Source organism: Carcharodon carcharias, chromosome 7, assembly GCF_017639515.1.
Source record: "Carcharodon carcharias isolate sCarCar2 chromosome 7, sCarCar2.pri, whole genome shotgun sequence".
NCBI lineage: Eukaryota > Metazoa > Chordata > Chondrichthyes > Lamniformes > Lamnidae > Carcharodon > Carcharodon carcharias.
The window spans coordinates 185,164,045-185,179,771 of record NC_054473.1 but is presented as its reverse complement, the minus strand read 5'-3'; the positions used below and the strand labels follow the sequence as shown (position 1 = coordinate 185,179,771).

General features: G+C 44.4%; 1 protein-coding gene across 2 annotated transcripts in view; it reads left to right on the top strand.

Annotated features, from left to right (window-relative positions):
• Nucleotides 1-3,616: 3,616 nt before the first annotated feature.
• Nucleotides 3,617-15,727, top strand: part of LOC121280109 (cadherin-11-like) — a 179,326-nt gene continuing 167,215 nt past the window's right edge. For both annotated transcript variants that reach the window (XM_041191756.1, XM_041191755.1), the window contains exons 1-2: nucleotides 3,617-3,747; nucleotides 3,925-4,173. The gene's annotated coding sequence lies outside the window, so the exon portion shown is untranslated. The remainder of the gene's footprint in view (nucleotides 3,748-3,924; nucleotides 4,174-15,727) is intronic.

Genomic DNA, 15,727 nt, shown 5'->3' with positions numbered 1-15,727 from the left:
AGGTCCCGCTGGTGGGACTTCTCCAGTGCTTTGAGGTGTCTGCTGTAGGATGTCCAAGTCTCTGGAGACAATAGGAGTACAGGGATCACTGCTGTCTGGGAAACCATGACCTTAGTCATGGGTTTGAAACCCTGAGTTTGAGTAACTTGAACTCACAACCATGCCGACTCAGAAGTGAGTGAGACCATTCGCGCCCATGTGACACAAAAGATCAAAGGGTATGGGGAGAAAACGGGAGCAGGCTATTGAGTTGAATGATCAGCCATGGTCATAATGAATGGCGGAGCAGGCTCGAAGGGCTGAATGGCCTACTCCTGCTCCTAGTTTCTATGTTTCTATGTTCTATGACACTTATGTAAGTGTTTCTTTATTTTTAATCTTCCCAGGGGAATGGCATCGCCCATAGAACAAACTGAATGGGATTGATCGGTCTGAGTATGGGACAGAGAGTGTCATCAATGGGAGCGGAGGGTATATATTGGGATTTATAAATATTAATTCTTGTGATGTGGGTATTTATTGCCCATCATAAGTTAGCCTTGAGAAGATGGCGAAACAACTGAGTGTCTTGCTAGGTCACATGAAAGGGCAGAATCAACAGATTTCAGTAGTTATCTATTGGCCTCCACCAGATAAGGATGGCAGGTGACCTTCCCTAAACGACATCAGTGAACCAGTTAGGTTGCTAATGACAATCCAACAGCGTCATGGTTACTTTTACTGATACAACAACAACTTGCATTTATAATGCAACTCACAGGGAGTAAAATGTCCCAATGCATTTCCCAGGGGGTGTTAGAAAAGAAAATTTGATGCAGAGTTACATATTAAGACAGGTGCCCAAAAGAGGTGGTATTTAAGGAGCATCTTAAAGGATGAGAGAGAGGTCAAGAGATGGAAAGATTTAGGGAAGGAACTCCAGAACTTAGGACCTTGGCAGCTGGTGGCACGGCCACCAATGGTGGAGCAATTAAAATCGGGGCACACTCAAGGGGCCAGAGTTAGAAGAATGCATGTATCTCAGAGGGTTGTGGCTGGAGGAGGCTGTAGATTTTGGGAAGGGTGAGGCCATGGATGGATTTGAAAACAAGGATGAGAATATTAAAACCAAACAATTGTTGGATCTGGAGCCAACATAGGTCAGCGAGCACAGGGATGATAGAGGAACAGGACTTGGTGTGAATTAGGATACAGGCAACAGATATTTAGATGAGGATGCCCAGTTTGGGTTCCTCCAGGGCCATTCAGTTCCTGACCTCATTACAGCCTTGGTTCAAGCATGGACAAAAGAGCTGAACTCCTGAGCTGAGGTGAAAGTGACTGCCCTTGACATCAAAGCCACATTTGACCAAGTGTGGCATCAAGGAGCCCTAGCAAACTAGAGTCAATGGGAATCAGGGGGAAAAACTCTCCGCTGGTTGACGTCATACCTAGCACAAAGGAAGATGGTTGTGGTTGTTGGAGGTCAGTCACCTCAGCTCCAGGACATCACTGCAGGAGTTCCTCGGGGTAGTGTCCTAGGCCAAACCATCTTAGTTGCTTCATTAATGACCTTCCTTCCATCATAAGGTCAGAAGTGGGGATGTTCGCTGATGTTTGTACAAGGTTCAGCACCATTCACGACTCCTCAGATACTGAAGCAACCCATGCCAAATGCAGAAAGACCTGGACAATATCCACACTGGGGCTGACAAGTGGCAAGTAAGATTCATGCCACACATGTGCCAGGCAATAACCATCTCCAACAAGAGAGAATCTAACCATCGCCCCTTGACATTCAATGGCATTACCACCACTGAAACCCCCACTATCAACATCCTGGGAGTTACCATTGACCAGAAACTGAACTGGACTAGCCATATAAATACTGTGGCTACAAGAGTAGGTCAGATGCTAGGAATCGTGTGACAAGTAACTCACCTCCTGACTCCCCAAAGCCTGTCCACCATCTACAAGGCACAAGTCAGGAGTGTGCTGGAGTACTCCCCAGTTGCCCAGATGAATGCAGCTCCCTCAAAACTCAAGAAGCTTGACACCATCCAGGATAAAGCAGCCCACTGGATTGGCATTCCATCCACAAACATTTACTCCCCCTCACCACCAATGCACAGTAGCAGCAGTGTGTACCATTTACAAGATGCACTGCTGGAATTCACCAAGGCTCCTTAGGCAACACCTCCTAAACCCATGACCACTACCATCTAGAAGGACAAGGGCAGCTGATGCAGGGGAACACCACCACCTGGAAGTTCCCCTCCAAGCCACTCACCATCCTGACATGGAAATATATCGGCCGTTCCTTCACTGTTGCTGGGTCAAAATCCTGGAACTCCCTCCCTAACAGCACTGTGGGTGTGCCTACACCACAGGGACTGCAGCGGTTCAAGAAGGCAGCTCACCACCACCTTCTCAAGGACAATTAGGGATGAGGAATAAATGCTGGGCCCAGCCAGGGAATCCACATCCCGTGAATGAATATAAAAAAGTTCCTATGTTCCTTCAGGACAAAAGGAAAAACACTGCTGATGCTGGAAATCTGAAATAAAGAGAACAGAAAGTGCTGAAAATACTCAGCAGGTCTGGCAGGATCCCCAAAGAGAGCAACAGTTAACGTTTCAAGCCCAAAATGATTCTTTTTTTTGGCGGTTTGAGTGGAGCACAAAGGCTTGCACGGGCCAGCAGGGCCAAATGGCCTGGTTTTTGTGCTGTTCCCAAGAAGTCACGTTGGACTCCAAAGGTTAACTTCTTGTTTCTCTCTCCACCGATGCTGCCAGACCCGCTGAGTTCTCCCCCCACCCCCCAGCACCTTTCTGTTTTGATGTCAGGGATGTAGGAGTGAATCTTATGTTCAGTGAACCCGGTACAACATAACTGACCAAAATGGGAGGACTTTCTCGTTTGAAAACACATGTGGATTCACTTTTGGTTGACAAGAATACTATCTGGATCTGTGCCCAGACCTTTGTGTGTGTGTGTGTGTGTGTGTGTGTGTGTGTGGGGGGGGGGGGGTGGTTGCTGTTGCAATGAGAATGCATGAATAAAAATCCCGAATTGGCATCGTGTGAATTAGCATCGCGGACAAACAGACTTAGCCCAAGGAGGGCTTTGAAAACGTTTACAGCACGGGAGGCTTATTAGGCGAAACATATATTTAAAACTTGCGATCGAAGTTCATGGCTCAGCACTTTTAATGGATGTCATTTCAAAGAGATTCTCTCTGACTTTGTGTTGTCACAGCTCCTGTGTGTGTGTGTGTCTGTGTGTGTGTGATTCTGCCTCTCGCCGAGAAGCCAGCTATGGATTGAGTTAAGGGCTTAAGTGGGTTTTGGTTACAATGGGAGAGAGCTAGTTTTGAATTTGAATCGATGCTGGAGAAAATTCCCTTGCCAAGGTAATGCCGATGCCGTGTCTTACTGCTCGTCAGCCGCCTTGTTTTTCGATCAGAACGTGTCCCTTTTCTTTCATCTCCTCCACTTGTCCAGAATACTTTTACTTCCCGTCTTCTCTGCGGTTCGTGTGTGTCTGTGGTACATGCATATATGTGTGTGTGTGTGTGTGTGTGAATTTATTACCGGTTTTGTTCCTCTTGCATCCCTCTGAATGCAGACTCCCTGGAGAGAGAGAGAGGGGAAACGACTTCCCTGCGTTTCATTGGCTAAGACTGTTGAACCCAATTTCAGACCATTGAGAAAGATAGATGGAGAGAGCAAAACTGCTTTACATCTCCACTGGCAGATAGAAAACAAGGTTAGTCTGGTCACCGGCTCGGTGCAATTTCCTGAGCGAATCTTTAGATGTTCAGAGACGTGTCTGTGTGTGTTTGTGTGGGAGGGGAGCTCGTGTAGACCTCCCTTTCTTGGAGCTACCCTCACCCCCCCCCCCACCCCCCCCCCCTGTCTCACTCTCTTCCTCCTTCTTCTCCAGTCCTTTAGCATTGAAGACCAGCTCGGAGGCAGCGAGTGCAGTTGTTCCGTTTGCGGTGCTTGTGGGCGAATTTGAAAAAAAAACACATTATAAAATGAATCTCCTATGTTCGATGTGAAGACATTCCAGCATATCAGCACGAGAAGAGAGAGAGAGAGAAACATCCCATGCAGTTGTTAATGAGGGGCTTTGCTGACTGCTTTATACATTCAGTTGACAGCCAGAAATTGACCTGATCTCTTTTTAAAGGTAGGTTGTGGATTTTTGTTTTTTGGTGTATCAATTTCCTGCCAGTTTCGTCGTCTGAAAGCTCTAGGTTATTTTGCAATGTTTTGTTAATAATCTAGCCTGTGTCGGTTTGGTTTCGGAACGGGGAGCCACTCTGTCGAGAATTTATTATTTTTTGTGTGTGTATTTGGTGATTGAAAAATGATCCCTCTTCCCCTCCCCATCTTCCCCTCGCTGATCAAAACAGTTGAAGGATCTGTAGTCATGACATGAAAATCAATTGTGTTTTCCTTTATATTTTCACAACAAGGGACATGTTATTGCTTCACACAATTTCATTCCATGATTAATCTATCCGCGACTATAGCTGAATATTTAGCAGGCGGGCTGTGTGGCTGTAGCGGTGCCGGGACGCTGCTCCCCCGCATCATTCTATTGGGGTGCGAAAATGTTGGATTTACGATCAAATTTACCAAATCTGCAAATTTACTCATTTCTCAAGAGGGACGGAGGGAGGGAGGAGGGTGGGAGCGTGGGGAGGGAAACAATGTAGTTGTCATATTAATTGTGTATGAGGAAATTTATATATTCGATCAGTTATTTGGGGGCGAATAGAGCTATTGGGTGGAAGACTCTTTAATTTCAAACGATTAACAATCGATTGGTGTGGTAGAGTGCAGCTGCGGCTGGTGCTAAATTGGAAACCCTTTAATTACCTTCACTGAAACTGATTGATAAATAATATCCGCAATTGCTAGTAAATTGCGCGAAGATTTGAGGACAGTCTATGACGCTTGGACAAGAGGGGATTCAGTGAAGAGAGATATTTTTTCTTTAGATGCCAAATTAAGATTTCAGATATGGTAAATGGGCTAAACATTGAACGAAGAAAAGTCATGCGCGGGGAAACAGAGCGAGATTGCGGATTCGGCCACTGAAGCAACACAACTTTGATTGAGAAATTATGAATGGGAGAAATAAAAATAAAGTAGATAGCGGGGGGGTGGGGGAGGGGGGGGAGTGAAGAGTGAGGAACAGATGTCTGAGGAACACACGTTCTTACAGAGAGTAGGTGGGGAAAAGGTGGAGGAGGGAAAGAATTATGTGCCAGAGCGTTTAATAGAAAGATATTGAAAAGTGTGAGAAGTGGGGAGTAAAAATTAAGTGGAACTTTGTGAATTGTAATTGAGAAGGTGGGGTGGGGTGGGGGGGGGGATGGGGGGTAGGTGGATTTAAAAAAAAAAGTGTCGAGGAACGGGGAGAGAGGAAGAGAGTGTGTGAATGCGGAATAAGAATGCGTGAACGGGAAATTTACAGTATACAAGTGTGTCAGGGTGACTCGAGAGCCAAGAATGGTGTTGAAGAAATTGTGAGTGCTTTAGAGAGAAAGAGAGGAGGGGGGGGGGGGAATGAAATGATGAATTAATGAGATAACGAAGTCACCCAATTGGAATGAATTCAGCTTTTGAAATGTACAGTAACATCACTTGAGGCACAGACAAGGGTGGTGGGGGGGGGGGGGTTGTTTATTCTATTTCATTGTCACACAACTATTGTGTTCTAGGATGGCAAGCATCAACTCAGATGTGGCTGTTGTGACCACATTTGCACTAAGACAGAGCTTTGATTGTTAGTTTGGGGGTGGGTGGAAGGTGGGGGGTGGGGGGGGGGGCGTTCGGTTGTTGGGAGTCCCTGTAAAATGGCATAAAACTCCATTGTGTTTGAAATTGGAAGCAGATCTCTCTCTCTCTCTCTCCTCTCCGCAGTTACAACTAACAGCAACCACACGGGGGGCTGTGAGTCGCGCCTGCACCCACCCCCCCACTTCGTGAACTGTAGTTTAAAATGTTCGTACGGATTCAAGTTAAAATATCCCAAGAATTAAAGGACTCCCGTCAAATGTTCACCAACTTGGAACACGCATTTTTGGAACACGTTCCATTCGAAACCTTTCTTTATTGCGGACGATTTCAGCAATTAAACCATTTATTTTTTTTTTCCGTCTTGCAAGATTTAAGAAGTCCTGTTCCAGTTGTTAAATAACATCTTTAGGTCGCGTTAGGAAGCTGGATTCAAAATGGTAGGAGCACTTCGTTTCGTTTCGCATTTGTAAAATGTAAAAATGTAACTCGGGGGAGGTCTATGGGGGTGGGAGAAAAACTGGGCAGTGGGACTAACTGGATAGCTCGTTCACAGACTGACGGGCCGAATGGCCTCCTTCTGCCCTGTAAGGTTTATTGATGCAAGAAAGGCCCGAAAAAAAAATCCTTCAGTGACAAGAGCTGACTACCAAACCGTTGGAAATTGGTTATCGGTTCCACTCGGGCTCTCCCCCAAAACCCACTGCTCATGGGTTCTCGAGGCTGGTGGGGGGGTGGGGGTTGGTGGGGGAGGAGGGATTGACTGGTACCAGTGAAACTTTTTTAATATATATATATATATCAGGGAGAAGGAGAGAAGGAAAGGAAGAGCACTTTCAAAGAACATTTTGGAGGGAGGGAGGGAGAGAGAGAGAGTGTTGTCAGCTCTCTTTGTGCACTCAGTATAGACAGTAGTCACTAGAGGGCACAGTCACTCTATCAGATACTGAAACCCGTTCTGCAACTGAGTCCTGAAGCACACCCGTCATATCTAATGCTCGGGTGGTAGTCTCTCCAGGATTAGGACGTTTCTTCACCTGGATGCAGTACTGCTGCAGCGGCAGTCGGCATCTGCCTGCTCTGCTCACTGTCTGAAATTATAAAGTGCGGAGTCAGGGGAACCTGTGCCTGCACCGTCTTATGTTTGTAGATGTTGCAAGAGAAGAGGCAAAAACAATGGAATAAAGAAAGACATCCCAGTCATTACATTGCCAGCAAACAGGATATTTATTTGTTCCGGGAGATTTTATTCAGTGAAGTTCCTTAAGGGTATTTTTTTCCCCTTGTGTTTTGTAATCAATCCTTTGCAATAGCCTCAGAAGGAGCTGATTTTGTTTTCCCACTAAAGATGTCCCCCGCTCGGCTTCACTTACACGTCGGCGCAGTGTCTGGACTCAATAAAGTGCGGTTTCGCTGAACTATTTGGTGATCTAGTAACGGGCGGCGAGTCACTGGCTGGAAAAAGTTGCTTGGCCTCTTCCCGTGCACCACGCCACTGGCTGATCTGTTAATAAAAAGATAACAAGATTTGGGGGGGGGGGGGGGTGGAGTTTAATCTCTGAAAGTCAGGGACTTTGGTGAGATGCTGCAACTGGCTTCAGGACCCCCTGGATTTGAGGGTGTTGGTGCTTCCGGCAAACTGCATGTGTTTGGGCAAGAATGGGAATAGTGATGCCTCCACTGTTGAATAGCGCGCCTGGGCTCATCATCTAGGTTCACATATCAAACGCCAGAAGCCCGGAAGGGCAGCGAAAGCTGGGATATCCTATCTCTGACGCCTGACTGGGATAATCCCATTGCCCCTGCTCTTTCCCCATAGCCCTTAGTTCCAAGCTCTGCCTCAAATACACAAGCTTTTTCCCTTGAAAAGATGCCTAGGCTTCGCTGTCTCAGTCACTTCTACAGCCAGCTCTGTATGTGTGTGTGTGTCAGAGCACAGTCTGGCAGCCTCCCCGATCACCATCTGAGTGGCAACTTCAAATCGAGCCTGCCTCACTGACTCAAGCAATCAGAGAAAGTCGTCTTTCCATCTTCACCCTACTGAAGCTCTCTATAATCTAAAAATAAACATGAATTAAATCCTTCACTCCAGTGGAGCTCTTCCAGTATTTTTGGAAGAATTGTCACTTCGATACCATTGGAGTTACTGGTGAGCAGGGAAATGTTTCTCAAGGAATAACAGATTAAAAAAAAACATGGGCACAACTCATATCCTTCCATCTTTTTCACTAGATTTATTTTGAAGAAGCACAATAATAATCTGCTCTGGAACCTTGCAATGCACCTTTGCATAATTAGGAACATAGTGGACTTTTTCAGAACCAGTGGGTCACAAGATAAATGTATAGGACCATAGGAATGTACCACACAGGACTGAGGGAAATCATTGTGACCAATGCCAAAGACAACAAAATCCCATAGACGATTCTCTCTCTTATCCCTCAGTCTCACCCTATCCTCAACCTTGCACCCCTCTGTCCCGCACCATATCTAATTCTCCAAAAAGAGTTCAGATGTAGCAGTTGGTGGAAGTGCAAATGGGATCTCCTTGTAATGGAGAATAGCATAGAGCTGATCATATTGGGGACTAGGCCACCATACTGTAGTGTTTATGTTACAGAGCTAGTAACCCGGGGATTGTAAATTCCAATCCCATCATAGCAATTGTGAAACTGAATTTAATTTTTGGGGTGGTACACATGGTGACTGAAGGCTGCCAGACTATCGTTAGAATTTAATGGGTTTGCTTGTGGCGTAACCAGTCTGGCTGGGATCTAGTACACACTCCATGGTTGATTCTGAATTCAATTTGAAGAGATTTATTAAGGTATCAGAGACTTAAGCTCAATATCTCAGCCGACACTCCCAGAGCAGCATTGAGGGAGTACTGCACTGTCAGAGATGATACCTTTCAGATAAGAGGTAAAACCAAAGTCCTGTCTGCCCTCTTGGGTGGATAGAAACAATTCAATGGAACTGTTCTGAAGAAGAGATGGGGAGATTTCCTCTGCCTAATATCTGTTTTTTGACCAAACATCACTTAAAAATCAGATTATCTGGTCATTATCATAGAAGTGTGGAGTAGTCCAATACAAAAAGAGGCTATTCAGTCTATTGAGTCTGCACTGACACTGACTCTTTCAAAGAGCTATTCAGTTAGTCCCAATTGCTCCTGTAGATTTTTTTCTCTCCTTTAAGTATTTATCCAATTCCCCTTTGAAGGTTACCAGTGAATCTGTATCCAGCACCATATCAGGCAGTGGATTGCAAATCCTAAGCACTTGCTGCATATATAAAAAAAATCATGTTTCCTCTTGTTCTCTTGCCAGTCACCTTAAATCTGTGCCCTCCAGTTATCGACCCTTCAGCTGTTAGAACAATGTGTTTTATGTACTCTATATAAACCGTTCATGATTTTAAACACCTCTATCAAACCTTCTCCTAGCGAACAGCTTCAAACCCTCCAGTCCATCCACATGACTAATCCCTCATCCCTGGAACCATTCTAGTAAATCTCTTGTGCATGCTCTCCAAAGCTTCCATAAAGTATGATGCCCAGAATTGGACACAATTCTCCCCTCTGGGGCCGAACAAGTGATTTATAAAGCTTTCATCACAACTTTCTGGCTTTTGTACTCTATGCCTCTATTTATAAAGCCCGGGATCTCATACGCTTTATTAACTGCCTTGTTAGCCTGTCCTACATTGTTCAAGAATTTGTGCACAGACACCCCCGGTCCTTCTTTCTTCACCTCCGTTAAAGTTGTAGCATTTGACACATATTGCCTCTCATGATCAGACTGCTGTTTTTGAGAGCTTGCTGCAAGCTGCCACTTCTCCAGCATTACACCAGTGTCAGTGCGTTAAAAGGTGATTCATTGGATGTGAAGCACTTTAGCTGAGCTGAGGTTGCACAAGGCCCTGTATAAATGCAGGCTCATTCTTTCTACTCGGGCTGCTGTTCACAAATTGACAGTGACTGTGGCACTGGTGCCATCAGCATTTTGTTTTGGCCAAAGGCTATACAGGTGCTGGGGAGTGATCCAGCCCATTACATTCTCGCATTCATGAGACCCAGGCAATCCGAGGCCAGGGGATAAAAATCTAGCTGCCTTAATTTTTAACAACTGCATTCTCCACCGCTGTTTAGTTTTCTGAAGCTCAACATCCTCCAAGATTCTTGAGTCATTGAAAATAATACGTTTTATATACTATGTCATTTCTGGTCCTTTTGCGCATTGCTCTACCATTGGCAGCTGTGTGTTCAGCTATCTGGGCTATCAGTGCTGAAATTACATTCCTAACACTCTGCCAATCCATCTCTCTCTCCTCCTTTAAAACCCACTCTTTGATCACATTTTTGGGCACCTGTCCTGACAACAACAACTTATATTTATATAGCACCTTTTAATGTAATAAAACATTTCAAGGAGTTTCACAGGATTATTATCAAGCAAAATTAGACACCAAGTCACATAAAACAATAGTAAGGCAGATGACCCAAAGCTTAGTCAAGGAGTTAGGCTTTAAGGAGTGAATATCTTAAAGTAAGAAAGAGAGGTTGAGAGTTGGAGAGGTTTAGGGAGGGAATCCCAGAGCCTGGGACCCAATCAACTAAAGGCACGGCCAACAATGCTGGAGCAATTAAAATTGGGAATGCGCAAAAGACCAGAATTGAAGGAGTGCAGAGATCTCAGGGAGTTGTGGGGCTGGAGGAGATTACAGAGATAGGGAAGGGGGTAAGGCCATGGAAGGATTTGAAAACAAGGATGAGATTTCTAAAACTGAGACATCGCTTGGGTGGGAGCCAATGTAGGTCAGTGAGCACAGGGGTGATGGGGAGCAGGTCTTTGGTGTGAGTAAGGACATTGGGCAGCAGAGATTTGGATGACCTCAAGTTGACAGATGACAGAATGTGGGAGATCAGCTAGGAGTATGTTGGGATAAGCAAGTCTAGAAGTAACAAATGCATGGAGGAGGGTTTCAGTGGCAGATGAACTGAGCCAGCAGTGATGTAGCGGAGGTGGAAATAGGTGGTCATATTGATGACACAGATATGTTGTTGGAAGCTGCTCAGCATCAAAATGGATTCAAGGTTGCGAACAGTTGGTTTAATCTCCGAGGGCTAGGGATAGGGGTGGTAACTAGGGAGCGGAGTTTGGAGTGTGGACATGAAGACAATGGCCTCAGTCTTCCCAATACTTAATTGGTGGAAATTTCTGCCCACCTCGCACTGAATGTCAGATAAATATACTGACAATTTAGCAACAAGGGAGATGGAGCCGAGTGTCATCAGCATACATATGAAACTTAGTGCACGCTTTCGCCACTGAGGGACAGTATGTAGTTGAGAAACCGGAGGGAGCCATGGATAGATCCTTGATGGCACCAGAGGTAACAGTGCAGGAGCAGGAAGAGAAGACACTGCAAGTGATACTCTGCATTAGAGAGATAAGAATGGAACTAGGTGAGAGCCGTCCCACCCAGCTGGATCACAGGGGAGCATTGGAGAAGGATGGTGTGGTCAAAAGCTGCAGAAACCTTTGTCAAAGGTACAATAGAATGTCATTTGTGATTTTGATAGGAACTGTTTTGATATTGTAGCAGAGATAGGAAGCTGATTGGGGGGAATTCAAACATGGAGTTGCAGGAAAGATGGGCATGGATTTGGGAGGTGACGACATGCTCAGGGACTTTGGAGAGGAAAGGGAGGTTGGAAATAGGCTGGTAATTTGCAAGGACAGCAGGATCAAGGGTTTTTTTCTTGAGGAGAGCCGTGATGATGATGAGCAGGCTCAAAGGAGAGAGGAACAACATCATGAAGAGAGAGAACCGTTTTCAATATCGGCTAACATGGGACCAGGAGGGGAAGTTGGGTAATCAGCAATTTAATGGGAATGGGATCGAGAGAACAGGAGGTGGGTCTCATGGACAAGGTGAGCTCAGAGAGGGCATGAGTGGAGGGATAGGAGTGAACTAGAGACCGCTACAAGTTCTGGTCTAGGGCAGGGGGTAGCTTTAGAGAAGCTTTGGCCCTGTGGGCTATTGAAAAGTAGGGACGTGTCAGAGGCAACTGATTGGATTGTCTTGTTCTTAGTGACAAAGTATTTGTTGATGGACAAGTAGGGGAGAAGGCTTTAAGAAGACAGTCTGCAGGAGAGCAAAGATGCCAAGGCTTATCTTTGCAATTTCCGAATGATCCTGAAATAGTGAGCAGGACCTGATAGTGTTTTATGTGGTTCAGGTAGACCTGGCTGTGAACGGCTAACCTAGTTTGTTCTCTATATCCTTTCAAGTCTTCTGTGACTCGGTGTCAAATTTTGTTCTGTGACCCTATTGTGAAGCAGCTTGGAATTTTTGCTATGCTAAAGATGTTATATAAATGCAAATTATTGTTGCTGTCCACTCTGTTCTCTCCCAGTATAAGTGAGTTCCAACACTTGGAAAATGTGCATCAAACCGAGCTCCAGCAGATAAAAGGACCTTGACCTGTTTCAGCCTCAGAGCTGGTGCATGACGGACATTTTAAGCAATTACAGCAGCCCCAAGGCTTTGAAGGTGCCTTGTTTGTATTGCTGGCTGTAACACACACCTCTGCAGTTCCCCTGCCTTATACAATGGTGAATGGGCAAAACAAAGACTGACAAAGATGATACCATAACTGAGAGGTTATAACTATCAGGAAGGACTGAACAGTCTGGGGCTCTTTGTTCTCAGATAGAGAAGGCTGAAAGGCGTGCTAACAGAGGTCATTACAATTATGAAGGGTAAAAATACAGAAGATGTTTCCAAATGTGGGGTGAGAACAAAACCAGGGGTTATTGATATGAAATGGTCACTAATAAACCCAATAAAACATTTCGAGAAACTTTTTTACCCATGTGGTAGGAATGGTGGAACTCGCTATCATGAGGAGCTGTTGAGGTGAATAGCAGCGAAGCATTTAAGGGAAAGCTGGATAAATCCATGAGGGGGAAAGAAATCGGAAGGTTTGCTGATAGGGTCAGATGAAGCAGGATGGGAGGAGGCTGGTCTGGAGCATAAGGTCCTGTATAGACCAGTTGTGCCAAATGGTCCATTTCTGTGTTGTGAAAGAATCTGTGTAATTCTATGTAATATTCTGAACCATATGTTTGCAGTGCAAATAATTTCACTGATCGGCTGCTTGTAACCTTTGCTTCGGAAAACCTGAGGCTTAAGTTACCAAATACAACAACAGAAAAATACTGTGCACTTGCTTTTTAAAAAAAATGCATCTGGCATCAACAAGCATACCCAAGATACATTTGTATTCTCGACGTTAGATTGAAGGGCATAAGAGCCACCTACTTCTAGCGATTTCACATCTTCGCAATTGATTTGAAGGTCATTAACCACCTACGCCCCACTCCCACATCCTGTCCCCTCCCCCCCACCTCCAAAAAAACACAGGCACGACAATTGTTGACAGCTATAATGATGGGTGCAGTGTATCAAGCACTTAAAGCACAATCTTTGAAATAACACAAACAGGCTTCTGCTGTGAAGGTAGAAACCAGAACTGGAGTCCTATAATGACAGCCCTTCATACTTCACCAGTTTGATTCATATCAGCAAGCATGTGCATTTTTGTGTATATATAGATTCTGGTGATCATAATCATCTCCTGCTATTACATTGGGGAGTCAAGGTCAAATGTAATTTTAAGATCAAGTAGGGATGCTGGCAGAGGACAATTGGACCAGGGTTCACAAATGTAATTGAATCCCTATTTTAAAGTCTGTGACATTTTGTTCTTATCTTTATAATTGCTTTATAAATTCCTATGCCCAACTGTATGTAAACGTGTCACGCTGTAATTATACTCTGGCACCAGTGGTGGCACTGTAGAACCTCCACCAGGACAAAGGTGCAATTAAAACTGACAAGGCAATTCCTATGATGAATGTAGACTTGAGAAGTGTTAGTGGGAAAAGGTGATATGAGCTGCATATATAGAACCAGCCAGGCACGTCTCAGACTCTAGTTTAGTCTGCAAAGCTGGTAAACTGGCTCATAAAAGGTGCAGAGCCACAATTAACTTTTAGAGGTTTGGAAACTGGCCAGAAAGGAGTGGCAGTGTGAGGCTGCTAGTACTATTTCAAAATAATATCAACCCTCAAGCAATTAATTTGTGAATTCTGTCATGTCCCTTTCTGCATCAAACTTGCCCAAATTTTTCTTGTAAAGTAGAATTTGATGATTTTCTGACCTCAGGATGACCCACAGCCAATCTAGTCATTTTTGGAAGTACAGTCATAGGCGCAGTGTAGGAAAAACAACAATTAATTTGTGCAGTATCCCACAAACAGCAATGTCATTTTTAAGTGATGTTGGTTGAGGGATAAGTATTGTCCAGGACATTCGGGGAAAACTCCCCTGCCCTTCAAATTGTGAGCTCAGATCTTTTCCACCCATCTGAGATGACCGATGGGACCTTAAGGGTTAAACATCACATTCAACAACTCTAACAGTGTAGTCGCCTGTCAGTATGCTATTGGGAGTTGCAGCCTAGATTTTCTTCTGTAGTGGGGCTTATTGAGGACCCAACCTTTTGCCTCAGAAGCGAGAGTGCTACTAAGCCCTACCGAGGGAGTGCTGTATTCTTGGAGGTACCGTGTTTTGAACGAGGCACTAACAAAAAAATGAAGGCACTCACTGCCCTCTCAAGTTGAAGTAAAAGATCCCATGACCACTATTTTGAAGAAGAGCAGAAGACTTTTCTGCTAAATCCTGGCCATTCTTTATCCCTCAATCAATACCTAAAAGTAGATTGACCATTGTCATATTGCGGCTTGTGGAAGCTACTGTGCACAAATTGTCTGTCGTGTTTTCTACATTGCCTCAATGACATGTACTTCATAGGGCAGTGAAGCACATTGGCACATCCTGAGGCTGTGAAAGGTGCTACATAAATGCCTATCATGCCTTTTTTAAAAATTAAGTTAGTTAAAGGAAAATATTGGCAGTAATGTTGTGGTACAGTTAAAATAAGGCTTGAATTTGCAAATGTATATCACGATCATTCTCTCATGGTAGTGTGTTGATATTGCAGTAATGTATACACGTCTATGCTTGTTGGCAGAGACAATATAGTATTGGAGCAAGTCAAAATTATATGAATAAATCATATTTGTATCTTATTATCTGGAAGGGGAAACTGTGGGTTTTATTACATGGAATTTAATAGCTCAGAAACAGACCATTCAGTCCAACAGGTCTATGCCAGTGTTTGTAATCCATATTAGCCTTCTGTTATCCTACTTCATTACTATCAGCATAACCTATTATTTTCTCCCTGCTTATCCAGCTTCCTCCCAAATATATCTATGCTATTCACCTCAATCTGTGTTAATGAAGCCTCATCACTACCTGGTAAGTTTCTCCCCAATTCTCTGTTAGAGTTTTGTTATATTTATGGTCCTAAGTGTTGGACTCTTCCGGAAGATGATACAACCCCTCCACAGCTTACCTATCAAACCCCTTCATAAAACATCAATTGGGTCACCCCTCAGTCATCTCAATTCTAGGGAAAAGAGTTGCAGCCAGTTCAGTCATTTTTGATCGTTGCGCTCTCTCAGTTACGGTATCTTATTTGTAAACATTGTTGCCACTTTCTCAAGTGTTTCGATATCCTTTTTGTAATATGGAGATCAGAATTATTCACAGTTTATAAAACATCAAACACCAGTGCCAATGGTGAATTTGAATTCTTGTGCTCAAATCGCTCCATGCCTTACCTGTCCCTATCTCTGTAACCTCATCCACCAGCTCTGTCATATCTCTGTGCTCCTCTAATTCTGGCCTCTTGAGCATCCCCAATTTTAATCGCTCCAATGTTTGTTTGTGCCTTCAGCTCATGGGCCCTAAATTCAGGAATTCATAAACCATAAACCTCTCTGTCTTTCTTTCCTTCT